This window comes from Peromyscus eremicus, chromosome 8b (genome assembly GCF_949786415.1).
Source record: "Peromyscus eremicus chromosome 8b, PerEre_H2_v1, whole genome shotgun sequence".
Classification (NCBI taxonomy): domain Eukaryota; kingdom Metazoa; phylum Chordata; class Mammalia; order Rodentia; family Cricetidae; genus Peromyscus; species Peromyscus eremicus.
Genome location: NC_081424.1, coordinates 62,539,177 through 62,566,622, shown reverse-complemented (window position 1 = coordinate 62,566,622; position 27,446 = coordinate 62,539,177). Strand labels below are relative to the sequence as shown.

Sequence of the window (27,446 nt, the reverse complement as noted above, 5' to 3'; positions counted from 1 at the left end):
CCAAGGACGGTCCTGGTCCCACTGCCTGGGGGCCTTCTAAACAGTTTAAGCTCATCAACTGTCTCAAATGTCCAGAGGGCCTGGTCCAGTTCCATGGGGGCTCCTCAGCTATTGGTTCTGAACACCCTAACTGTCATGATAGAACTCTCATCCCATCCAGTGACTGGTGGAAGCAGATGCAGAGATCTCCCATTAATTTTTGTCTTTTTTTCCCCTTTCAACTGAGATAGGGTCACACTGTGTGGCCCAGGCTGGCCTCAAATATGCAGTGGTCTCAGGTTCTCAATTGCTGGGATCACAGGTGTGATGATGCCTTGCTCCCCATTAATTCTTCTTGAGAGTTTTCTGTTAGAGTTTTCTTCTTAAAAGTTTTCTGTTCAAGATCAGTTAAACATTGAGAATTTGATTGCCAGATTATTTTTCCTTTTACAACCTAGGCAACATATTTCCCAATACAGATCATCATTTTCTCTTTATAGAAGGAAGCACAAAGGTAACTCTTTACAATAACTGCCTTTAGGCTTGATTTTTCCGAAGTAATTCTCTGGTTTAAGTCATCCACTATCACTGTGTGAGGGTCAGTATGAGATTTTAGCTGTAATAGTGTTTCTTTTATGAACTTGGGTTCCTTTGTGTTTTGTCCGTACATGTTTAGAACTGTAATATCCTCTTGGTGGATTTTTTTTCCTTTTGACGAGTGTGTAGTGTCCTTTCTCATCTTTTCTGATAAGTTTTGGGTTGAAATCTATTTTGACAGATATTAAATAACTACACCTATTTGCTTCTTGAGTGTATTTGCTTGCTACTGGGCAAGAAACTGCCCTTGTCTCGACTGCTGGCAGTATGTTGTCCAAATTGGAAAAGCAGGACACAAAAGAAGGCGACTGCCAAACCTTGCCAAGACAAGGTAGGACAGTCCTTCAAAATTCCTGCTTCACAGAAAAGTATGTCAGATATTGTAGACCTGTAGGCCCAAGAAGGATGCCCCAACATTGCAGAGAAAACTTGGGTGACTGTCCAGGCAGCCAGCTGTCTCTGTTGTTTCTGTAGTTTTGGAGTTTGCTTGCTCTGCATTTCCTGTTTACTTAGGTAATATTGTATCTTGCTTGAGTCTCTGATGCACTTGGAGATGAGATAATTATAGTTACAGTTTTCCTTATTACCAAATTCAGAAAAAAATTCACAAAAGAAGTATAAAGTGTATAAGGTAAACAGACATAAAAGCTTAAATTGTTTAATCTAAAAAAAATGTTTTGAAGTCTAAAAAGATAGTTTAAGGATGGTAATACAAGTTATGACAAGAATAGTTTAGATATAAAACTTTAAATTCATCAAGATAAAATAGATAATAGAGTATTTTCTCCAATTATACCAAATAAAAATGGACTGGACATTGTAAATGTAATTCTTACCTGATAATTGTTCTTATTGTATATAGTTTTACTTTGTTAGAGTTAAAACCTTTCCTTTTTATTTAGACAAAAATAGAGGAAATTGTTGTTGGATATTTGTTCACTGTGTGAAGTTGTATTGCTGTGACTGGTATAATATAAAGCTGAACAGCCAATAACTCGGCAGCAAGTATAGGTGGAACTTCCATGCAAAGAGAAGTAGGAGGAATCTAGGCATGTGAGAGAGATGCAATAAGACACGGGGGAAGCAGGATGGTGGTACAAGACAGAACACAGATGACTAGAAATGAGTTAATTTAAGTTATAAGAGATTTAATTTAAGTTAAATACAAGACTAAGCTAAGGCCAAGCTTTCATAATTATTAATAAGTCTCTGTGTCATTATTTGGGAGCTGGCTGGTGGGACAGAGAAAGACTAGTTAAATAACCACTATGAAAGTAGGTTATAAGCACTATTTCACATTTGATTTAAAAAAAAGGCAAATAGGAAGGACCTTGATAAAAAAGGAAATTGTTTGCAATGTTGATGGAGACATTCATTTCTATGTCCATGATGTAAAACAGTATAGAAAACCTCAATACATTATAAATAGAACTACCAGATGATCAACAATCCCTTTAGTGAGCACATATCCAAAGGAAACAAATGCATATGTCATAGACATCTGCTTTCCTGTGTTTATTGTGGTTTTACCTACAGCAGTCAAAATATGGAGTCAGTCTAGGAATCCATCAACAAATAAATAAATAAAGTATGGTAAATGTATTCAATAGAATGCAATTAAACCACAGTCACTTGGACTAACATAGATATACCCAGAGGATATAATATGTTAATTAAAATTAATTAACTACAAAAAGAAAATACTGAGAAATGTCACTAGTATCTGAAGCTAGAAAAGCTGATGACATAAAGTAAATAATAGGATGGTTGTTAGCAGGGGCAGAGGACATGTTCATCAAAGATACAAACTTTCCATTACATAGGAAAAATATGTTCAAGAGATCAATTGTAAAATATAGTGACTATAATCAATAGCATTATTTTTATTGAAAACCACTACTAATTGATTTAAATTTTGTTACTATGACAAATGTATAATGAACATGTTAACTATGTATATTTAGTAATTCCATGATCAATTCATATACAAGATAACCCATCATATACAATAAATATATTCAAATTTGCCAATTCACATTTTATATATATACATGTACACTATATATATATATGTATATATATATATACTTGTATATATGGAAATATATTCTTACAAACAAAATTAACATACTTATTACAGAAAAAATTGGCATGTAAGAGGGAAAAAAACAAACAAGTATTTAGCAGAGGTAAAGCCAAAACTTGTTATCCACCATAAATATCATAAACACATCATAGATTTGTATAAATACAAAAAGAAAACCTAAACCTAAAAGAAAAATGAACACAAAACTAAGCAATTCCCCAAAACTGACTATAAAATAATGAAAAATTAAGTGTAAGCTTACTCTCACTGGTTTCCAAGAGTGTGTAACTATATTGTGGATCTTCAGATTTGCAAAGAGAAATTTTAAAGTTGTTAACATGAAGGGTTATTAAAATGTTAGAAAGTGAGCATCTAGATTCATTGTCGAATGGTAGTTATCTGCATCCAAACATTATCTATTTAAGTAATAAAGCTGTACACATAATATTGCACAGAAAAAGATTTCATATAAGTAGATTGGACTCATGATATACACATGTATGTATCAGCATGTGCCCCAAGCATACAAAAGCATCTCTAGAAGGAAATTCACTCTATTTGATAATAAATCTGTAAACAGAAAAGTGAGATTAGAGTGGTGGTGACAATGACTTTTCTGTTCTATTCCACCCTTGGGCTTCTTTTAAAACAGAAAGAATTAGCACATTTAATTATACTAAAAAGGGCATTTAGCCAGTGGTGGCTGCTTAGCATTATTAGGATTCAAATGTATCATTGAACGGAAGACTAAACAGATGTTTTGGACATTGCACAAGTCAGATAAAATCACTCTTTCACCGATGACAAGGGTTTATTTTTGAGTTGAGAGGTCATATGTGAGGCACAGATCTCCACTGGGAATTTTAGTTATTTGTTTAACCTGACTATACTGAGCCACAGAAAAACAGCTGGGTTGCTTCTCAGAGGCATAGAGAAAGATCAGTGACACTCTCTCTCCATCTGCCCCAAAGCAGGGTCACAGGAGGATACCTTAGGGTATCCAGGGTCTGGAAGCTTTTGTGTGCAGCTGCAGGAACTCATGCTATGACTTCATTGTGTTTTGTCTGAAAGAGCACAGAGAGTCATCAAAATGCCTGAGTAGAGGGGGCATTTTATTGAACCATATCCTAGGCTAAATTAATTGAGCAATGGAACATGACAGTTCAATAGGTGAGATTATCAAAGGAAAACTGCCCCCCAAGGCCGAGGCCACAGATGGGCGCCTGAGCTTTTCTGAGAAAAATGATTACTTCATGATAAAAATATAATTAACCCCTATTGTTATATTGCCATTTAATGAGTCCTAGCCAGCTCCTAAATAGGAAGGGATGGTATACAAGAGGGCTGACAGTTACATCTGATGCTAAACCATGTAAAGTCACAAGGCTTTGAAGAGAAGCTGGCCTTTGTATGACTAAATCAAAGAACCCTTTCAGCTGGTTGGTTCAGTAGAGCTTTTATCTAATTCTAATACAGAATTTTAAGAGTGTTGTACTTTATTTCAAAAGGCTCAAATAAATTAATTTGATCTATTTTGTGAGAAAACTGCAAACTATTAAATGCAAGGGGCCTAAGCAATTTATTCAATCATTTCCTTATAAATTGAGCAAAAGTGTTTAATGCATATTAAGGGTCCTGATGTGATGATAGGAGCATTACTTTAAGGAATCACAGTTCTTACTTAGTACATAGAACATCTTAAATTTGAATGTTTAAACAATTAAAATATCTAATTAGCTAGGATCCTTCTAGATGGAAAAAAATGAAAGCTGAGCTAAAACTAGCTTAAACAACAAGAATAATTATTCATTAGCATACCTGGAAGTACAGAGGTTGATCAATCATCAGGGTTGATTTAGTCCCATTTTTTCAATGTTGTTTCTTTGAGATTCTCTCTACCCACATTGACTAGTGTAAAATTTGGAAATAAGAAAATGTTCTTTTGTAGTACTGCACAACACCACAACACACGGCTATCAAGCACTGGAATAGTGCCATTTCAATTACAGGCTATTTTATTTTTAAGCAAGTTAAATTTAAATTTGGGTAACCAGAGAGGGTTAGTAGCTTTTGCATCAGGTGGTGAAAATTATGCCTTATGGTCCCCACACATTACATGACAGCATCTCCTACAGGTCTGCATGCTGACAAAGCTAATCCAACTGACGTCAGGTGAACTAATGGATAATGATCAGTTTGGCCACCAGAAAAAATACCTTCTTTCTATGTTGCATTGTTTTCGAATAAATCTCCTCAATCATTAAACTGCTATTTGTACCATCTTACTAATCCTAAAACATTCTAAATTTGTACTTATACATGCACATATAAAGATCTTCAATTTGTTATGCTTTAGTAGGCAATGTGTTTCCAAAATACGTTATTTTCCAAACCAAAAATATATTTACAACTTAGGTCCCAGATTTAGGCCCATGAATATCAGCAAAACAGCTCTTGATTTAGAGCTGTGTGAGTTATTGACCTTGTTAGAGTCATAAGATCTAATTTTCAGCATTTCTGTGATGAAACAAACATTTGACACAGTAGAAATACATAGTTCTAGATAGTTCATCTCCTACAAAAAGCTGAAGATCCTCTGTGAAGTACACAGGTCATTGAAATGACTAGATATAAACACCCTCTAATGAGCCTTACTATGTTTTCATTCAATTCAACATGATTTTCCAGTACCATACTTTGTTTTGTATGGATGACAAAAAAACCTGATCCTTAATAAGTCCCTCTCTCTCATTAATTAACTTTAAGCAGTTAAGATATAATGCAACAAAAATAAGATGTGTCATATGTCTGCCACTCATTTTGCAAATCTATTAGAGTATATACAGTCTAGCATTGCTAGCAAAAATGAAAGAGTTCTCAAAGCCTTTCCTCTGTGTGAAGGAAAATTTATTTCTTTTAATTTTAATATTTATTTATTTCATTTTATGTTTATGACTATTTGGCTTGCATGTATGTCTGTGCAACATATTTACGGCTGGTGCCCAGGAAGGTAAGAAGAAGGTATTGAACCCCCCTGGAATTGGAGTTTAAATGGCTGTGAGCCACCTTGTGGGTCCTAGGAATAAAACCTTGGTCCTTTTTCAAGATCAAGTCTTCTTAGCCACTGATCTATCTCTCTAGTTTCAAATTTTATTTCTTTCCAGAAAGGATAAAAGCAAATATTGTCTACTTACTTATTTTTACGTACATATTATCTCAGAATATATTTTCCTTTTGTTTGTAACAATTTTTCAGAGGCACGTTGAGGAAAAGTTAAGAGTTGAGGAAAATAGACAAGAAGACGTGTTTGCTATGAAGTTCAGTAAAAGTATTGATATAACTGATTTTCTATTTAGTTCTATGGAAACCTGAATGAAGATTATCCTGGGAATTTGTGGTTATCTATTCTTGACTTTATAGGACACATACACAACCAAATATGTACTGATGCTAAGCATGTATGATAAAAACACTGATGAAAGGATTTTGCTTCACATGTTCAATCCAATAGTTTATTTCCCTATCAGACTATTGTCTACTGGTGGGTAAAGATCACCCATGTAGAAACATAATAGCTGAGCAATAAGTAATTGTTGAATGAATGACGGAATTGGGGTTCCGTTACACAATGAGAGATTTTACCATGGCAGTAGCCTCTGCTGGTGGACTATCATGGGGGTATTTGAAGGTGATGGAAGCCTTAGGAAATGAAACTTCATTAGAGGAAGTGGGTTGTCAGAGATAAGTGTCTGATGGATATATTTGTTCTCCCTCCTCTCCATTACCCTATACCTCCTCACTCCTCCTGTCTTTCTCACTATTCTCTTAGATTCTAACACCAAGTGAAATGCTCTGCTCCATTCATTCTTAAACATACCTTATCTTGTCAAAGTAACAAAGCAACTGGAAGTGACCATGGACTGAAAGCCCTGAAATCATGAGCCAAAACAATGTTTTCTTCTTTTAAAGTCAATTATCTCTTGTAAGTGACAGAAAGTTGACTAGCAGTCACTAGCCTTTGGAACTATTAAGGGTTGGCAAAATCTATAAGATCCTGGGCTTATTAGAAGGAAGTTAGAACACTGGGGTAGGAATTTGAAGGTAATACTGAGACCTCAATCTTTCCTCAATCTCTTCTAAGATGCCTTGAAGCAAACAGCTTCCTTCTCCATTCACCCCCAGAACAGTTTTAGGCTTTGCTACAAGCCCAAAAGGCATCAAAGCCAAGTGACCATGAATAGTATTCTCTGAAACTGTAAAGTAGAAAATGCCTTTCCTCCTGATATATGTGTTGTCTTGGGCATTTTTTCAGTTACAGAAACTGACTGGCATTCATTTGCTCTACAACCATGTCTCATTGAACTATCATGCTCTGGATTAGCCTACTTTTCCAGTCAGTTTCTAATGTGAGTCAATGTAACTTTGAGTCAAGTAGAAATATTAAAGGTAGATAAGGTAAGGACTTTGGCATACCCTGGTAGTTATACTCATGGCTATGAGGGAAGTGCATCTTATCCCATAATCTAAGATAAATCTCTAAGAATAAATTCAGATTTGCTCTGTTATTTCTGAGTCTGGGTACTTTAATTAGCACATGCAAAGTTATATTTTAAGAATTGGAGCTCAATGTTAAGAATAAACTGCTTCTAATCTTAATTACTTCCCACTTCAGTGCACCATTGTTTCGTCTGTTTTCAACAATTTCATTCTTCCTCACTAAGTAGCCTGTACCTTGAGAAAGCTAGTTACATTATTTGTCTTGAAGAAGACTGAATCTTTGATACTGTTATTTAATTCAATTTTTTCTACGTACATTATTACTCCATGCTGTTAGTAATTCCGCTGGACAACAATTACTAGAAGGTGCTATGGTCCCAGATAATGCTATGTGGATTAGCAAGCAGGCTTGACTTCACATTCCTGCGTTGAGTTCTGCTTTGACTTCCTTCTATGATAGACCATGACTTGGACTTGTAAGTCAAAAGTCCTTTCTCTGTGAGATCATGTATGCATCATCATGCTATGTTCATAAGACCTTGCTTCCTTGGTATGCTCCATGCCCTCTGTCTCTTACATTCTTTCTGCCTCCTCTTCTGAAGAACTCTCTGATCCTTGAGGAAAGGGATTTGATGAAGACATCCCATTTCAGACTGAGTGTTCCAAGGTTGCTTATTTTCTGCTTATTGGCTTATTGTGAATCTCTGTATTAGTTCCCATCTACTGCAGGAGGAAGCTTATCTGATGATGGCTGAGTAAGATACTGATCTATTGGTATATAAGTGTGTCCTGAAGAGTCATTTTATTTCTAACTTCCTTTAGTAGAACAGTAGTATTTGGTTTTTCCCTGGGTCGTTGGCCAATCTAGTCTCAGGTTCTTGGCCAGCTGAGCATTGTCAGGGATGGGTTCCATCTCTTGGAGTGGGACTTAAATCTAAGGAGAAACTGTTTGATTAGTCCCACAAGCATTGTGCCATCATTACACCAGTACATCTTGCAGGCAGTTCACCACTGTAGATTGAAGAGTTTGTAAGTGGGTTGGTGTTTACCTTTCTCCTCTGGTAGTATGCAGAGTTCCTTCTAGTACCATGAACACTTTATCCCTAGTCAGTAGGGATAAAGGTAGGCACTAGGTCAGCTTTTCCATGTTCAATAAGTTGTTTAATGTTGTCTTAAGCAATAGGGCATCACCCTCAGTTTGAGGAGATGAAGCAATGGACTGACAATAGCCTAGATTTTTTGAGGATTCCCATAGAGTCTGTCTCAGTTAGGGTTTCTATTGCTGTGAAGGGACACCATGACCACAGCAGCTCTTATAAAGGAAGGCATTTATTTGGGGCTGGCTTACAGTTTAAGAGGTTTAGTCTATTATCATCATGGTGGGGAAACATGGCAGCATGCAGGCAGATGTGGTGCTGGAGGAGTAATTATATCTTGCAGGGAACAAGAAGTCGACTGAGACACTGGGTGGTATCCTGAACATAGGAAACCTCAAAGCCCACCCCTGATATAGAAAGGACAAATGGATTGAGAAAGAAATCAGGGAAACACCTTTCAAAGAAGCTCCCCCTCCCCGTTCTCTCTCTCTCTATTTCACTTGCAGCTCTAATAAGGCAAGTGAAATATTTGTATGACAACACTTTAAAACACTGAAGAAAGAAATTGAAGAATGTATCAGAAGATGGAAAGATCTCTCATGCTCATGGATTGGTAGAATTAATATAGTAAACATGGCCATCCTACCCAAAGCAATCTACAGATTTAATGCAATCCTTATCAAAACTCCAGCACAATTCTTCACAGAACTTGAAAGGACAATTTTCAACTTCATATGGAAATATACATGAAATAAATCCAGAATAGCTACAATATGGAATAATTTAAGAACTGCTGGAGATAATCCACCTCCAATTTCAAATTGTATCACAAATCTATAGTAATAAAAACAACATAGTATTGCCAAAGAAACAGACATGATTGATGGAATCAAACTGAAGACCCAGACATAAATCCACACACCTATGAACACATTTTTACTTGTTTGTTTGTTTGTTTGTTTGTTTGTTTGTTTGTTTTAGTAAAGAAGCCAGAAATGCACACTGGGAAAAAAGAGAGCATCTTCTACAAATGGTGATGAACAATTGTTTGGCTGCATGTAGAAGAATGCAAAGAGATCCATACTCATCACCCTGCACCAGAGTCATATCCAAATGGATCAAGAACTTCAACATAAGGCCAGACACATTGAATCTGGTTGACAAGAAAGTAGGGAATACCCTTGAACTTACTGATATAAGAAAAGACTCTCTGAACAGAATACCAATAGCACAGCCGCTAAAAGCAACAATAATAATTAGAATCCAAAACTGAAAATCTTCCATATGGCAAAGGACATGTGTGGTGATATTGTGTTCCCCAATATATTGTGCACCCTGATAAACTTATCTGGGGTCAGAGAACAGAACAGCCACTAGATATAGAGGCCAGAAAATGGTGGCATACACACCTTTAATCCTAGCATTCCAAAGGCAGAGATCCATCTGGATCTCTGTGAGTTCAAAGCCACAATGGAAACAGCCAGGCATAGTGACTCACACCTTTAATCTCAGGAAGTGATGGCAGCAAGCAGAAAGGTATTTAAGGCATGAGGATGAGGAACTAGAGCTGGTTAAGCTTTTAGGCTTTTAGCAGCAGTTCAGCTGAGATCCATTTGGATGAGGACTCAGAAGCTTCCAGTCTGAGGAAACAGGATCAGCTGAGGAACTGGCGAGGTGAGGTGGCTGTGGCTTGTTCTGCTTCTCTGATCTTCCAGCATTCACCCCAATAACTAGCCCCGGGTTTGTTTTTATTAATAAGACTTTCTAACAATTTGTGCTACAGACATGATCATTGAAGCAGGTTACATAATGGGAAAAGTTGTTTTTTTTTATTTTTTTTAACAATTCTATACTCAATAGAGTGCTAATATCTAAAATATATAAAGAACTTAAAGCACTGGAAATCAAGGAAACAAATAGCCTGTATTGCTTTTTATCATGATTACAGGTTTTGAATAACTCATTATGACCATCTCACACTTTTGTAAAAATTAAAACCACCCCAGAGGAAGGAGAAAATGAGGCGAAATGAAGAGCTCCAATACAGAGGCTGCACTTGAATCAGTTGTCTGTTCCATCCCTGATAAACATCACTGTCAGAATCCTTTGTGTCTACCGTAAATCACTTTAGTTTCACTTCGGGCACAAATTTTCATGTTTTGTGTATTGCACAGATGGAAAACAGTTGGTGACTGAGCTCCGTGAAGATCCCTATGGGGCTTGAAAATGAGTTTCATATGTTGGAGTCTCTCACACTGGTGGGTTCACAGCTTAGGGCTTTCAAATAACCATAGTTAGTAACACTGCCCACATCCTTCCCAGCTGCACACTAAATAAACTCCAGTGACCCTCATGGTAGAGTCTCAGAAAGGACAGTCTTTACATTTTGAGAGTCAGGAAAAAAAACAGGCATTTCTATAAATTATATCCAAGATGACCTGTTGACTATTAAGATTCTAAATAATATATTGTTATTTTTACATGACACTTGCTCAAACATTTGGAAATCACTCTCTAGCCATCTGACACAAAACCCTATCATTCTTTCTCTTAATTTTCCCATGTCTCATGATCTAGAAGTAGTCATTACTATGATACTTCATCTATACAAATTACAACACATTTCTGTTTAATAAAGAACTATGTTAACTTTTATTAGGAGAATGGCAGTCTAGCAACTATTTCATACAACCAAATATGCAGAGCTCTTTCATGTTTTCTTCTAAAAGTTAGTATTTTTAAAATGCTAAAAATAGTTTTGATTTTCAAGTTTAAACACTCATTACATGGATTATATCTTTCAAACTATGAATTACTAGTTATGAGTCGGATACCATCATGAATACTACTCATTTCCTTTACTTTACAATAATTATACATAAATGTGAATTTTGTTCTCTGATCATACAGTACCACAATCAATTTAAATACTGAGAAAAAGAAAATGCACACAGTTGAATGGATTTTTAGCACGTATTTAAGGAGTTATTTTATGTATCAGGTTTTAATGTCAAGAAATATTTAATAACATCCCTTGAGAACCCTCAGAATTCTGCACCATAGTGCTTAAGTAACTGGCAATAGTGCTGCAACCATGCCTCAGAGCCATCTAAGTATTTCCAAGATGATTTGTTATGCAAATAAGATAAGAAGGACTCTATGTTGACTTGAAGGCCAGGACTGGGTGACCTAGGGTTCTCAAAGTCTGGCAGGCAGTTGGGAATAAAACAACAGTTTTAGCTGCTCAGAGTGTTACAGAAGAGACAATGGTGATGGTGATTTGGCTGATCTGGATGCTGCTCAAGGTGGAACCTTTCTCCAAATGCAATTCTAGCTGCTGTGTTGCATGAGCATATGGTTATTTATCTTTTTTCCATCAAGATCCAAGTCGCTCACAATATAATTGCTTTTTATAAACTATTCATCATGATTAATGATGCGGAGATGAACTGGATGGTCAAGGGTCTGACACAGTTATCATTTACAAAATTAAGACAAGAAACTCATTTTTATAGCAAATAATAAGCCTTTAATAGCTATAAATGTGTTTGGTTCTTAAAATAGTTAAGTTATAATCAATACACACTGTCAATTTCTAACTTTACAAATGGGTTGAATTCATTCAGTATTCACCAACTTGGAACACATTTTCCTACAAGAGAATGTTAAAGGAGTGGTTGACTTTTCACTCCAGCCCAGAGAAGCTTACTCCTTTTGTGTTCATATATTATTGAACAGCTTTTATGTGCCAGATAAAATATTTTGTGTTGCTTAGATACAGACTGAACAGCAGGGATGAATTTTGACCACCATAGAGCAACAAATGAACAAACAGCACATGTACAGCATTGTTTTAGATGCTATGAAGGAAACAAAAGGCACAGAAGGAAGAGAGGGTGGCAGGAGACAGGAAAACAGGCATCCAAGTCTAGATTCTCTGTGATTCTGAATAGATATTTGCAAAAAAAAATAATTGAGGTTTAAGATTTTCCTTAGTTTTAATCACTGATGTGAAAGAAAAAAATTAATCTGTGATCCAGTCCACACAGTCTCAGTTAACCCACATGAGCTCATTAGACTATGTCTATGATTAATCCTTCTCTGCTTTACTTTAGTCAGTGAATGTAGACTAGCATAAAATCACGAAGTCTTTCAGCAGAACTTCTCTACAAAAGAGACAACCCTGAAAGAACTGGTAGATGAGACACTGTCGATTGCACCTCACAGCAGTATATTCTTCCTCACAGAAGGGTTTGAGCAACATGTCCCCACATCTACACACAAGGAAAAACTAAAACAAGGTTTTCAGAATAGAAATACAAACACAAAATCTGTAAATATGTCAAAATGTATGTCATATGTAGAGAGAAAAGTAACTGTAAAACCTCTGAGATTATACCACATTTAATGTTTGACAGTGACAAATGAGCCAGATGGATTTGAGTGAATCCAAGCGGAAGAGTCACCTAATATCATTGGAGATGGTGGCAGAGTTGGGGGTCTGCAGTTATAATTAAATGTGGTGAGAGGCTTTTAAACAAGGGAATGATCAGTCATAACTAAAAGGTAATTTTGTGGCTAAATGGAAATGAAATGAAAAATAAAGCAGAAAGATATAGTAGAAAGCTTAAAATAATCTAAAATAATAGCAATAACACTCCTCCAAGAGTTATTAAAAGTTTAGAGTAAAGTGAGTGCTATGGCTAAGAATTGACCAGGGTCAATTATATTTTGAAGTTCAAATCAACAAAACTTGACAGCAAAATGGTAAAAGTTTGTGAGAAGCAGGAAAAGATGTTGATGATTAAAAACAATTGTTAAATGTTTAGAGAGAAAAATAAGAACTAGAATAGAAAAAATAGCTAAAGGATAAAATTATGGTTGATTTTTTTCTGTTTGAAGTCCATGATACAATGTTTTCTTTTAGCAATTAAAATTTATCCTTAATTTAGTTCTCTTAAATTGAAATTGACTATTTGTAAATATAAAAATAATTGTTTAGAAGAGAGCACATTTCTTTAATGTATATATTAAGATGAGATTATAAAATCTAGTATGATTTACCAAAATTATCAACTGGGTATAGTTCACTCAGGGGGAAAATTTGTGCTCTAAGCAAGGTACTATTGAGACAACACTAAAACTTTTATAGTAAAACTTTTACAGTTTTTTTTTAAAACCAACCTAACAAAAATGAATATATGATGGAAGCAAGAGAGAGAGTAGAAAGGCTTGCTAGGAATGGAAGCAAGAGGCAAGTGGATAGCTGGGTCTAGACACAGCAATCGAAATATTCCCTGTGATTATTTTCCACAAGTGCCTTAGACAAAGGCAGGCTGAGTGGCTCTGCTTCACCCTTGGCTACCCTGTCTCCACCCACCACTTCACAGCCTTTGAAGCAGAAGTGAACACCTCATCCAAGAAGAAAGGATGGGTGGCATCTACGGAATGTCATGATGTAGAACAGTAGCTGAACAGTTAAATTATTTATCTAGAAATTCTGAATTTGAAAAATGAAAAGAATAGAGAAGCTACAGTTTATTAACGATTCAGGGATAAGCTGGATAAGATGATACTTAATCTGAATATACACATTTTTGTAATTCATGAGCTTGCCATTATGCCCTGTACTAAGAACAAAAAAAAACCATCTGATCAGACTGTTACTTGATTATTTCTTAAAAAAAAACTCATAGAAAAATTTATTTCTTACATTTTATTTATTTTTATTTTATTTACATCATTTTCCCCTTTCCTCACTCTAACCTTTCCCTTTCTTCTTCCCCACTCCCATCGAAATTCATGGTTTTTCTCTCTCCATCGTCCATCAGTTCTAGAGGAAGTCAGGACAGGAGCTCAAACAGTGCAGGAACCTGGAGCAGGAGCTGATGCAGAGGCTTTGGAGGAGTGCTGCTTACTGGCTTGCTCCACATTGGCTGTTCAGTCTGCTTTCTTAGAGAACTCAGGACCACTAGCCAGGGATGGAACCACCCGTAATGGGCTGGGCCCATCTATATTTATCACTAATCAAGAAAACATCCTACGGGTTTTTGTACAGCCTGATCTTAAGGAGGCATTTTCTCAACTGAGCCTCTCTCTCTGATAACTCTACCTTGTATCAAGTTGACATAAAACTACCCAGTACAAAAGATGTTTAGAATGCACTTAGGAATTTTATTGGTTTAGGCAAGTGGCAGTAGTAGACTCCCAGTTAGGTTCCATGTCCTCACTAGCCATGGATAATTGGCTTGGTTACAGTATCAGACATGAAATCCTCTTGCCGAGTGAAACTTAAGTCCAATTAGACAGTTATTGGTTACTGCCATGATATGAATCCCACTACTGCATGTTTAATAATATTTTGCCATATTGGTCACAGTTGTGGTTCATAGGCAGCACAGATGTATAGGACATTTAATTGATTTTCTCTTCGGCAGTTTTTATTAGCACCTTCTGGTATTATGAAAGCTAGTCTTCTGAGCTTGGCCAGATGCAGATATATTCTTCCTAATTCTGTGTCTGAAGTGTGTGGTATCCTCAGCAATGGGAGATTTACTTTTGAATTCTGTTAATCAGCCTAAGGAAACATCAATATCTTATATTGTTTGGGGAGTTGCTTGTACACCTGTAACCAACAACTTGACATTTCTCACACCTGTTACTGAGATTTTTGCTGTCCAATCTATGGCTCTTTCAGGGAGAATTATCACCCCAAGTGACATAACTATTTCATTTACTATTTTATATGTGTGTGTGTGTGTGTGTGTGTGTGTGTGTGTGTGTGTGTGTAATATTAAGTAAACATAAAATAATATGATTCGTTGGGAAATATTATTTTAAGGTGTGTTACTTTTGTTTATGTTGCATTTGTTTAACTCTGTGAAGCAGTGTTACTGTGCATATCTAAAATGCCTGATGGTCTAATAAAGAGCTGAACAGCCAATAGTGAGGAGAGAGAAATAGGTGGGGCTAGTAGGCAGAGAAGATAAATAGAAGGAGAAATCTGGGAGGAAAGAAAAACAAGCAGTCAGAGAAGAATGACATCAGGGACCAGACACCCAGCTACACACCCAGCCACGGAGTAAGGGTGAGAGTAAGGTTTACAGAAGTAAGAGAACAGGGAAAGCCCAGAGGCAAAAGATAGGCAGACTAATTTAAGTTAAGAAAAGATGACTAGCAACAAGCCAAGCTAAGACCAATTATTTATAAGCAAGAATAAGCTTCTGGATGTGGTTTATTTGGGATCTGGGTAGTGGGTCCCCCAAAAGAGCAAAAACAACCAACAACAATGATTCCCTAGAGTCTTTTCAAATATCCTTATTGTTATGTATTCCTCCCTCAGTTCCTATATTGCCTTCTGCTCCCCTCCCCAGGAAAGCCTCTTCCTGCTGTTTTGCTCTTGTTTCTCCTTTATAGCAATTATATCCAATCATCCCCCTCTCTAGAGCTCCATCTAGCCCATCCTCCCTTTTTCCCGTTTTACTTTCCTGGTTTCTGTGGTTAAACCAGGTTACACACTCACATATAAAAATTTAGAGCCAGGAGACACAAATGAGAGAGAACATGGGTTTGGGTTACCTCATTCAGTATAATATTTTCTACTTCCATCCATTTACCTACAAATTTCATGGTTTCAGTTTTCTTTACAGCTGAATAGTATTCCATTTATAAGTACTGCATTTTTATTATTATTCATTCATTGGTTGAAGAGCATTTAGGTTGTTTCCATTTCTTAGCTGTTGTGAATAGAACAGCAAAAAAACATTGCTTATCAAGTATTTGTGAAGGAGGATGTCAAGCCTTTGGGCATACTGAAGGAATGGTATATAGGTGAGTTATGCAGTACTTTTAGCTTTTTGAGAATTATCCACATTAATTTCCTTTGTGGTTGAACCAGTTTGTAAACCCACCAACAGGGCATGAGGGTTCTCATTTCCTCACACCTTTGCCAGCCTTTGCTCTAGATGGTTTTGTTGATCTTAGTTAGTCTTCCTGGGGTAAAATGAAATCTCAGAGTTGTTTTCATTTGCATTCTAATTGCCAAGGATGATGAACTCTTTTTGAGTGACTTCTTAGCCATTTTTATTTCTTCTTTTGAGAATTTTCTGTTCAGAACCATAACCATTTGAGTTACACAAAGTCACAGTATTTTTTAAAAAGAAAACTTTCCAACTGGTAAAGAAAGAAAGCTGTGGATATCCACCAAGGTCAGCTGAATAGAACTAATGGCAAAGCCAATGTGAGGGTCATAGTACTACTCCCTTTACATAGCTATGGTGTGAAGAGCAGCTGTGTGACATCTGTTGTTTTTCATTCTGCAAGATTTTGGTTTCCATGTTCTTTACTATTCTGAGAAAACTAATGTAATATTCCCCAAATAAATTAAGATCAACTTGGCTTCTTGAATGTAAACTTCTATTAGAACTGAAGACTTGGAAAAGGAATAGTGAAAATCTTCCACTGGGATTCTGAGGTCAGTGTACGAAGGCATAAGTGCTAGGATTTATTCGGCTGTTGTTTCCTATTCCTGTTGAAAATTGATTGTCCTCACCTTGACACTGTAATTGTTAAGTTCATGTGAAACCCCAAAAATGACATCTGATCATCTTTATTTTATGTTCTGTTTGTAACAACTTATTCCTATCATTACTGCCAAACTTAAACCTTATTCTCCCTTACTTGTAGGACTACTCCTGATTCCAAGGATTCTGAGTTCAAATCTCAGCCTGCCTCTGATTACTGTGGTTAATCCCACCTATTTATCTAAATAATAACACAATATCTCTTATCTTTTAGAACATTCTAAGAATTAGTAACTGTAACATGACTGTCAAAGGATATTGTATTTTTGTAGCTATTGATATTAACTTTAAAACATTCAGCTTTTTCATTGTCTCCAAAATTGAAAGAAGGAAAGGATGTTGGGTGAGTTATTATGTTTTTGCCGAGAAATCAATCAAAGGGAGCGTTAGGGAAGTAAAATTTCTACTTCTCTGCGTATCATTTTGTAGTGATTTCTTGTCATTCAGACACTAAAAATGAAGCATTTATTGTAGAGAATATTCTCTATAATAATTCATCTTAGAAAATTGCAGCCAAGCTCTACGGATACCTTTTTTTTTGCTGAAGAGTTAAATAATGTTACAAATTACTAAGAACACAAATACCATCAATTTTTAGCCTTGGTCTGAATATTAGAGAGAAGGCATAAAGCAGAAGTCAATTTAATAAATTTTCATTGATTTCCTCTTGAAGAGCTAGAAGTAATTAATTGAGGAATCCAAAATTTTTCAAATATTTTAGACACTGTATTTTAAAGATGATGAATGAAAACAATTTACCTTATAGAAAACTATATCTTTGTCAAGTGGCACGGCATGTTGATTATACAAGGAAGATATTGAACTGTTTTAAATATATATTAAAGAGTTGTTCTAAATATATATTAAAGATTTGAATTGCAGTCTACACATGTAAATTATTGCTTTATTATATGAACTTTAACTCCAGTGTCAGAAGACCCAAAATTTACAAGTGTATCTGTTTATTCAGTGTCATTTCCATTAAACACATGTCACAAATATGATTACCAAACCTAACCTCTGGCCACAAGTCAAATCCACCCAAAAGGACAACTGGATAGTATAAAATTGGAAAGTATGTTTTCTTAATGGTCCTAAAAGATAAATTTCATAAATACATCAATTAGTGGAAAATCTTTCAGAATGACTCTTCAAATAATCAGTTTTGAAGGAAATGATACCTGTTTGTATGAATATATTATAATGTTTGCTTAAAAAGGCAGTTAATCTTGACACTCACCTAGGATTAGCAATATTTTCCCACATACCTGTTTATCGATGTTGTCAGGCCACCTATAGTTTTAGAGAGGGATTAGATCACATATTTTTGAAACAAATTTTTAAGAAGCCTAGAAAGTGAGGCTAGGACATGGTATGAAATTATGATGTCGTCCCTGTTCCTTTATTCTCCTGGAACCTATTACATTCTGGCTTAGCATAGAGTTCTGTCACTCTTATTTCATTGGCTTTCAATGTTTATATTTACATATTTATGTATGTATTACATATTTATGAAAATATTGGTGACATAAATCAATATGTCCACCTTTGAATAGGCTAATAGTTATTAATGGTTGGACATAATGGATGACCTCCTTTGAGGCTAAAATATTTGTTTTGACAATTCTAGTTCAAAAGTTTAATGCTGTATGATATGGTTAATGTTTTACTTTCTTTAAATATCTTTACTTATCCATGTGATTAACACCAATCTAAAACATATCTAAGCATGGTCCCCAACACTGTGATCTGATTCTTCCCATTTTGCTTGATTGAAAGACTTTGGCATTTCCTCCTCTTCTTCTCCCTCCTCTACTCCTCTTGCTCCTTCCCCCTCTCTCCTTCTGATCCCATTTCCCCTTATGATATTTTCTTCCTTGTTTTTCTCTTTCTCCTCTTGCACACCATACTCTCTGTGCTCAGAATTATATTATTAGCTGCAAAGAAGGTTCAGAAAGTAAATGTTTTCTAACATAAAATTTTAAGAAAGAAACAAGGGAAATAATAATGAAAACACTGAGTGTGATGCTCAAGGAGTACTCATAATGTAATCATTTTTACTTCTCTTCATCCTGAATCAGAAGCCACATATGAATTTTGTTATAATTCCTGCAGTGAACAAGTAATCAGACAAGGTTTATAAGATTCTTAAAATGTATATTCTAAAAATATCATTCTTCTGAAATACTTGAAAAACTAAGTTCCAGGGAAAATCTCAAAGAAAGCAAACTGAAAGTCTGTGATTGTTTATAAAATCTTCCTTCATTTGTATTTACTTGGTGTGCAGATTTACTTCATAGGGATATCATAAAATTTAGCGAAACAATAAACCTCGCTTCATAGAATTCACTATTTCTTATATAATTCTACTGTAGAGTAGTGGAATCATTTCAGCCTGTAAAGAAATGAAGAAGTAGGACACGGAACACTAAGAATGAGGGACAACAATATTTGGGTACAAGGACACCTATGCAGTTGTGCTTTTTAGATGTGTAGCTTTTGACTAGGTAGCACATCACCTAGTATTGTTGTGTACATTGCAAACTGCGTAAGAAAGATCATTTATCTAGGTCCTCATGTGGAAGAACATTGAAAACCAATAGAAGACAATTTGCTGTTAACATATATTTAATAATAAAAAAAACTTTGGAAGTTCTGAGAATTACCATTTCTTCTAACTATGCTTATAGCTTATAAGAAAATACTTATTTATATTTCATGTATATGAGTTCTCTGCAGGTATACCTGCATGCCAGAAGAGGGCATCAGATCTTCTTATAGATGGTTGTGAGGCACCATGTGGTAGCTGGGACTTGAACTCAGAACCTCTGGAAGAGTAGCCAGTACTCTTAACCCCTGAGCCATCTATGTGGTTGGTTGGGCTCATCAGGATTATGAACATGGGGTTTTATCATAGTTGCAAAGTGGTTGGAGGTAGTATAACTGAAAATGTATGTCTGTTTGTTGTATTTTTTCACATTATGTGATCAAAGCACACTCATTAAAAATTTAATTTTCTAAAAAAAAAAAGAGCATTTGTTTGCAATATGCCATGTCTCTAGGGAAGCCATAAAGCTGGAGGAAGCCTACCAGAAGCAGTAGCCTGACCAGCAGCACTCAAAGATTACAAAATTACAAATGATGCTGAATTTCATTGTCTAGTATTTAGTAAACAAAGAATTATCATTCTTTCTCATCTATTAATATTTACCAACGGAAAGGGGGTTGTTAATTTACTCTATCCAAAGATCTATTTTCCAACCAATTAGCCTGTTATAAACAGCTAATTAAAGCACAAAGTTGGTATTGAATTTTTACTCATGTGTTTTTTCTTTTGTTCCATAATTAATAAGAAAACACTTTGATTTTACCCAAAAATTGTTATGTTTGAAATAATAAGGAAATTTACTATAATTAGACAGCATTCCCACTAGAGCTACACTAAGTGAAGATTTCAAAACATAACAATTTTTTCTATCATCACAACAGGGAATAAACAGAAGATAGAGGTCTGAGACATTTTCAAAGGTACACTCGTCTGGTTTAGCTGCTAAAGGAAAATATGTCTAGTAATGAAATGTTCAGTTTTTATTTCATGTGACCTGGGAATATCTCCTGCGCATTACTTGTCCTACTTTCTAGACATTCAGCAGTTCAGGAAAAATATGAGAGGACTGGGGTAGAGATGGGATGACATGGGTGGAACTTTTCTGACCTTAAATACAAGCATTTATCTATAGGATTTCAGAACTCTGACTTTCTTGTAATCTCAGAAGGCCTACTTCCCCCATGTTCCAATGGACTTCTTACACTTACTCTTTCATTCTCCTCATTCTTGTCCTCCTCCAGAATTGAAGCAGAATCATGGGAATGTTTGACACTATTATAGGCTCCACAGGGAGCAAAGAAATAAGCCATGGCACATGAGAATTAATAGGATGTTGGCAATGTTAGTGAGCACAAACTGGAGCCAAAGTTGTATTTTAATGAATTGTAATGTTCATAAGAAGAGAGTTTGAGGGTAGTTCAAAAGTTTACACCTCCTGAAACGCATTCCCAGATTTGTCATGAGAAGTAGGACTATGTGTGAAAGTTCTGCCACATGTTATAGTCAGATCTTTCTGGTTCCAGAAAAGAGTTCATACAAGAGACTTAAAATGGTACAATTATGCTCGATCTATGATTCATTCTGGTAACTTTTCTCATCCCTGTGGCCATAGACAGGTACAAAGTGAACTTACTAGAAGCCCAATGATCAGGAACTTGTTCTGACATGGTCACCTAACACCTGGGCCACTGCTGTCTTCACTGTCCCTGATGCCATTTGGAACACTTTTCTACTTAATATTGACATGATAATAGGTTATTCTTTTCCTGGACAACTTACATTTTGATATTGGACCTTGGTGAGTAAGAATTGTAATAATTTCTCAAAGTTAGTAGAGTGAAGTTTTGTTTTTTGCTTTTTTATTGTTTAACTTTGTTCTACTGTTAAGGAGTGATAATAGGGGATCTTTTATGAATTTTATCCAAGGGATAGAAAGTAAACTTAACATGTCTCTCACTGTGAGAGCTTTAAGATACACTAACAACAGAGAATATTTTTCTTGCCAACAATGATATCTCATGGTTTCACTAAAAGATTTTGATAGTCTACCTTCAAATCCCATCTCTCTTAAGCACTCCATTTTCAGTTTTCTGTTGAATATTTTCTAGAATTGCTATGTTTTTAAGATGCCTCAGCTTGGTATAGTCAGGATATGCTCTTCTCCACTAATGATTTGTATGTTCTCCTCCAGTAATAAGAACAATACAATTCATCCAAACTAATATTAACCCTCTAAAACCACCCCTGACTCCTGATTCTTCTGCAAATTAAAATAGTTATTTTCTCTTCTGAACAAGTTTTATGTGTAATTCTCATTGTTCTTCATCTAGCTTGACTACATTTCCATCTATCAACATCTGCCTACACTTTTCAAATATGTCCTTTATCTGTGTATAATCATACCATATTTAATTTATCCTTCAAACTACTTCTAGTTCTTTTTTTCCTACAAAAACAATATGATTGTCACATCCTCCTTCACCTATACATAGTGAATATTTGTTTCCTCTACTTGAGAAGTCTAATGATGATTCTTAAGTACTCATTAATTTCTCTGTCATAAACAGGATTAGTCTCCAACCCCTTTTCTTGATCACATCACTTTCTATGCGCTGCTATAAAACAAATCACAATGAATTGTGACTATATGCCATTACCACTTCTCCCACTTTCTTGAGAATGAGTTTCTTTTGTATGAAGTTTTCTTTTTAGTCATGCCCATTATTCCAATGCCTAGTTGCAGGATGAATGACCCCATAATTGGCTGTCACATAGAGTGCTTGACATCTTCGTTCTATTTTTGGTTCAAACTATGGTTAATACCAGGAAATGGAGGTACAGCACAGCCTTTTAATTTAATCAGCTAATTCCTGTTAAAATAGGTATATAAAAGATGAAAGACACTACAGCTGGTAATTAAGTTAATCTTACTATGTCCTGGGATTCAGAGCAACAAAAAGCCATTTGTTCATTTCAATTTTGTTTTACTTTTTCATATAGTTTATTGTCTGAGTACTTAAAGCTAGAATTATTGAAGTCATTATGATTGATTGTTGTGAAATATATTGTTCCAACTCTCTTACACCATCTTTTTTTCCACTTTTTTATTTTTTTTTATTTTGCAATACAGTTCAGTTCTATATATCAGCCACGGATTCCCTTGTTCTCCCCCTCCCACCCCCCCTCACCTTCCCCCCAGCCCACCCCCTATTCCCACCATCTTAATAGGAAATATTTCTTTTGCTTTATTGTTGTTTTATGTTAGCTTTTTTTTATTCTTGAGAATTTAGTATATGATATAATGAAGCATGATCATATCTATACCAATTTACCTCCTTCAATTCTACCCATGATGGCTCCTTCCTAACTTCATAACCTCTTCCCTTTTTTATAACCTATTAAGTCTAATTAATGTTACTCATATATGTGTGAGCATGGGTCTATCCAGTGGAGCATATGAAATCCACCAGTATCCACATGTAAGTAACAAAACAAATATCAGAATAATTCTCCATATCCTATCAGTTATCGATTACTGGTAATTCCTGAATGACAGATAGAGCCAAGAGAGCATCTCTCCATCTATGCTGGGATTTTGGCTGAATTAGTCTTGGGTAAATCATCACAGCTGGTATGAGTTTATGAATATGATACTCATACCAATATCAACTAAAGACATTTGGATTTTACAGCATTACTCACCATTACCTGGCTCTTACATTATTTCTGCCTCTTCTATGTTTCCTGAGGTTCAACACAGTCCAGTTATAAAATTGATTGTCCAATTGAACAACAGCAACAAAATCTCAAAAGAAAACCTATGAATGGCTTAGAAACTCTATTTTTAAAAAGTGCTCAAAATCCTTAGCTACAAAGAAATACAGATTAAAACTACTTTGAGATTCCATTTTCCAACAATCAGAATGCCCATCATCAGGGACATCAATGACAACCAATGAAGTAAAAGGGGAACTCAAACACTTTAATGAAAATATATACTAGTGCAACCAACTTGTACATTAGTCTGGAAGTTTCTGAAAAAAACTAGAAATAAAATTGCTATATAGCCCAGATATACTATAAATGGGCATATATCCAAAGGTCTTTATATCCAACTATAGAAATACTTGCACATCTACATTCACTGATGCTTTAATCACAGTAGCTAGGGGATGGAATCAACCTAGATGTCCGTTAGCAGATTCCTGGGGAAGTAAAATGTGGTACATATTTACAATGGGATATCACTCAGCTTAAACAAAAATAAAATCATGAAGTTTACAGATAAATGAAAAAACAGTAATACAACTCAAGCTCAGAAGGATAAATGTCCCATGTTCTCTCATATGTGACTCTTAACCTCAAATCTTTTATGTTAAATTTGGAGCACAATGGAAGTAAGAAAATTGGAACATGGCCTTTGCAGGGGCATGTGAAGAGGAAAGGCATAGGAGATTATAAATGCTATTAAAGTAGAGGGTTTGAATACTGAGGGTGGAAAGTCTCATTTGGGGAAGAGGATGAGCATACAGAGGAAATGGAAAGAAAAGCTAACCCAAAGAAAGAGTAAGTGAAAAGCCACGTGGAAGCCTGTTATGTCACAGAACAAGTTATTTAAAGTAGAATTGGAGTGGTAATAGAATAAATGTGATTTAAAAAAAGCAAAACAACAGGGGTATATTCTGGGATAAAGGATAAAGTTTGGGTACGGCTTGGATGGACATGGAGGGATAGGGAAGAAGAGGGGCTAGTGAATGAGTGAGTTAACCAAAATTAAAATGTATGAAGAGGCTTAGGGAAACCCATTAGTTCATAAGCTAATTTAAAAGTAAAAATTAAAGAAGAGTGTGAAAAGAATCACCTTGCATGGGAGGATAATACTGCTCACAGAAGACTTGCTTTATTAATGAAAATCAAATTGTAAGGAATGGGATACCTCCCTAACTACTGATCATGAAGTCCTCAGGGGTCACGTAAACAACACGGGCTATTGCTGTTGCCCTTGGTTATCAACCATAACTACCTGGTAAGACCTTTTGCTGAAGACATCACACACTTTGGGTACAGGACATAAAAAATGTCAACCTCAAACAGGCCAGGAAACTTCTTCCCCTCTGGATAGTTTTTATGGAGAAAGAAAGTGCTATGCAAGTTGCTGGGAAGAAAAGACATCAATGATCATATTTTGCTTTGATATTTATTCACTCTTCAGAATACTGAACAATGTTGCCCTCCTTCTCTCTTCCGTATTCTCTTTTGCTTTGTCATTAGTCATCAGAAGTTTTTGTTCAAGGTCATGTGTTCTTGACCTTGGCACAGATTCTCTTTAGGCTTCAGATAAGGTGTTTTAAATAGTCTCTCAGCTTCTGGTAGATTATTTACACTCCCCACTCATTCTTTGCTAATCCATATTTTGATGTAGATCCCTTTTGAAAGTGAGTTAGCACATAGTCTGTGTTTCTTAGCTTTCTAGTTCTCAGCAGAAAGTGTGACTTAATCATGGACCAATCACTAATATGTAATGGTTTGCATAATTCCTGATTCACTTCCTGCCTTTCATGCAGAACTCATTTGGATATTCTTTCCATATGGATTCTAAATTTATGTAATCTAAGAAGCATTTACTGCCTGAAAAATGTTTCCTTCATATCTTTCCACAATAAAGAACATCTATAAGTGTTGATGTGTATAATTAAATTTCTATTGAACTACCATCAGTAATGACTTTGAGTATTCTTATTTAGAGTTGATAATTTTAGCATCATACATTTCTGGATATCAGATGAGTATTGCAGCAATCACAAATCTCAATTCATAGTATGTCACCCTTTAAGAACAGAAAGTAGAGAACTGTGGAAGAAATAGAATCAATCAACCAATCAATCAAGACAAGCAAACAAGGATTTACCAGCCATTTTTTTAAATGTATAGTATTGCTTTATATATGCAACATATAAAGTGTTGATTGTTGTCATGGCTATAATTGTAAACATTATCTTAAGAGTTTTCTTTCCTCCTTACTTTTAATAAATGGTTAGGCTTTTGTATAGTATGTTTTTATATAACTTGATGCTTGTAACTACTATATAGTACACCATGATGGACAGTCACCATTTTCTCCCTGTCTTTTGTCTTAGGGTGGCAACTCAAAATGCTTCTAACATATCAACTTTATCTACTCAGGGTGTGCAGTCATTGCAACTATTAATCTTGACTTCAACAATGTTAGAAAATAAAATTTCTCTGTGTGTTTTTACATAAAAATATTCATTGAGTTCACTGTTTCTATCTAGGCACTCTTAATACATGGAAGTGGGTAAATATTTTCTGATAGACTTCTCTGTTTATTGTTGGATATCTGTCAGCATGTCTACTTTTACCCACCAGAAGCAAGTAGCAACCCCAGTAGCAATAATAATTTGACAATCAAAGACATCTCTAAATATTGTCCAAAGTTCCTGAGTGTGCTATATGTACCACTGATTGAACAGCTGATGTAAGTTTTCTAAACCTTTGTTTTTTTGTATTACTTATATAAATGTGGTATTTTTAATGGTCAACTACAGCCTGGGATATAGTTGCACTAAATCCTGTCTTCTGTTTCTACTTGGTCATCGTAATTGTTCACAATGCCAACTCCACTTGTTTCTTGACAAATGTCCCACTCCTACTATTTACTTGATACCGTTTTTACATAGCTACCTGGAAAGAGAATTTTTTGACTTTTTTCCAAGACATTTGATGGTGACTAGATGTCCATATCTTCTTTTCATGTAATAATATTCTTTAAAAAATACACTCTGTCAGGCCCAAAGTTCAACTTTACTGTTTTCATCCTAAACTAAAATGTCAATGAAACAATTTCATGCTTTTAGATATGATCTTGATTTTATTCTTTTTATTATTCATTTTTTAAAGTTTATTTTACATACTGATGACAGTTTCTCCTACCTCCTCTCCTCCTGTTCCCTCCCCCCACCACCTTTCTATACCCCCCATCCACTCCTCAGAAAGGATAAGGCCTCCCATGGAAGTCAACAGTGCATGGGATATCAAGTCTAGGCAGGACTAAGCTCCTCCCCCCTGCATCAAGGCTGAGTGAGGCATCCCACCATAAAGAATAGGTTCCAAACAGCCAGCTTATGTGCAGGGGACAGATCCTGTTCCCACATCTAGGGGCACTACAAACAGACCAAGCTACACAACTGTCACCCACATGCAGAGGGTCTAGGTCAGTGCAGGCTCCCTAGCCATTGCTCTAGGGTCTGTGAGCTCCCATGAGCTTGGGTCAGCTGTCTCTGTGGGTTTCCCCATCATGATATTGACCTCCCTGGCTTCTACAATTCTTGGGCAGAGTTCAGGGAGTACTGTTGAAGAGAGGGGGGAAGGCTTGATGATCTTGATTTTAAATGCCAATCATTTCATTGTCTGGCTTATGCTACCTTTGTGTTTAAAATGAAACCTCACTGAGAAGTTCAAGCTTTTAACACTCAGCAAGAAGCAGACTCTTCAGGAAAACAATCCAGTCATTAACTGATCCCTCCTCTCTACTTACCATCAAATATGTACCAGAGTGGTGCATATTTATGGTCCAAATTAACATTTTATCTCAGTATCTCCTAAATTACATGACTGTACATTAAACATGCTTTTAGATGATCTAAAATCATGTAACAGTAACATTCAGAATAAGCGCTTCTGAATTGACAGGCAAAATGATAGAGTTTCATAACTTATTTATCTTATATGCATTTGGCCAAAACTCAAAATTTGTTTCTAACCTGGTACAAAGTACTTTCCTTATTTTGTTTTTTTGTTGTTGTTGGTGGTGGTGGTGGTGGTGGTGGTTTGTTTGAAATGGGCTCTCACTGTGTATTTCAGGCTGGCCTCACATGGACGATATCCTACCTCAGATCCCTACTGATGTAATTACAGGAATGAACTACAACATCTGGCTAAAATTACTTTTTAAAAAAAGATGGAAATAAAGCTGGCAAAAC

The 27,446-nt window shown here is 35.6% G+C and overlaps 2 long non-coding RNA genes across 3 annotated transcripts in view; one reads left to right on the top strand and one right to left on the bottom strand.

Annotated features, from left to right (window-relative positions):
• Positions 1–18,227, bottom strand: part of LOC131918707 (uncharacterized) — a 51,526-nt gene extending 33,299 nt beyond the window's left edge. Inside the window, exon 1 of one of the 2 annotated variants that reach the window (XR_009381064.1) lies at positions 18,079–18,227. This is a non-coding gene — a long non-coding RNA (uncharacterized LOC131918707). Of the gene's footprint in view, positions 1–4,480; positions 4,600–18,078 lie in introns of those variants that run through there. The other variant, XR_009381066.1, reaches the window with a different exon arrangement.
• LOC131918706 (uncharacterized) lies at positions 160–27,446 on the top strand. The gene is made up of 4 exons (XR_009381063.1): positions 160–493; positions 21,059–21,244; positions 25,740–25,942; positions 27,328–27,446. It is a non-coding gene; the product is annotated as an uncharacterized LOC131918706 (long non-coding RNA).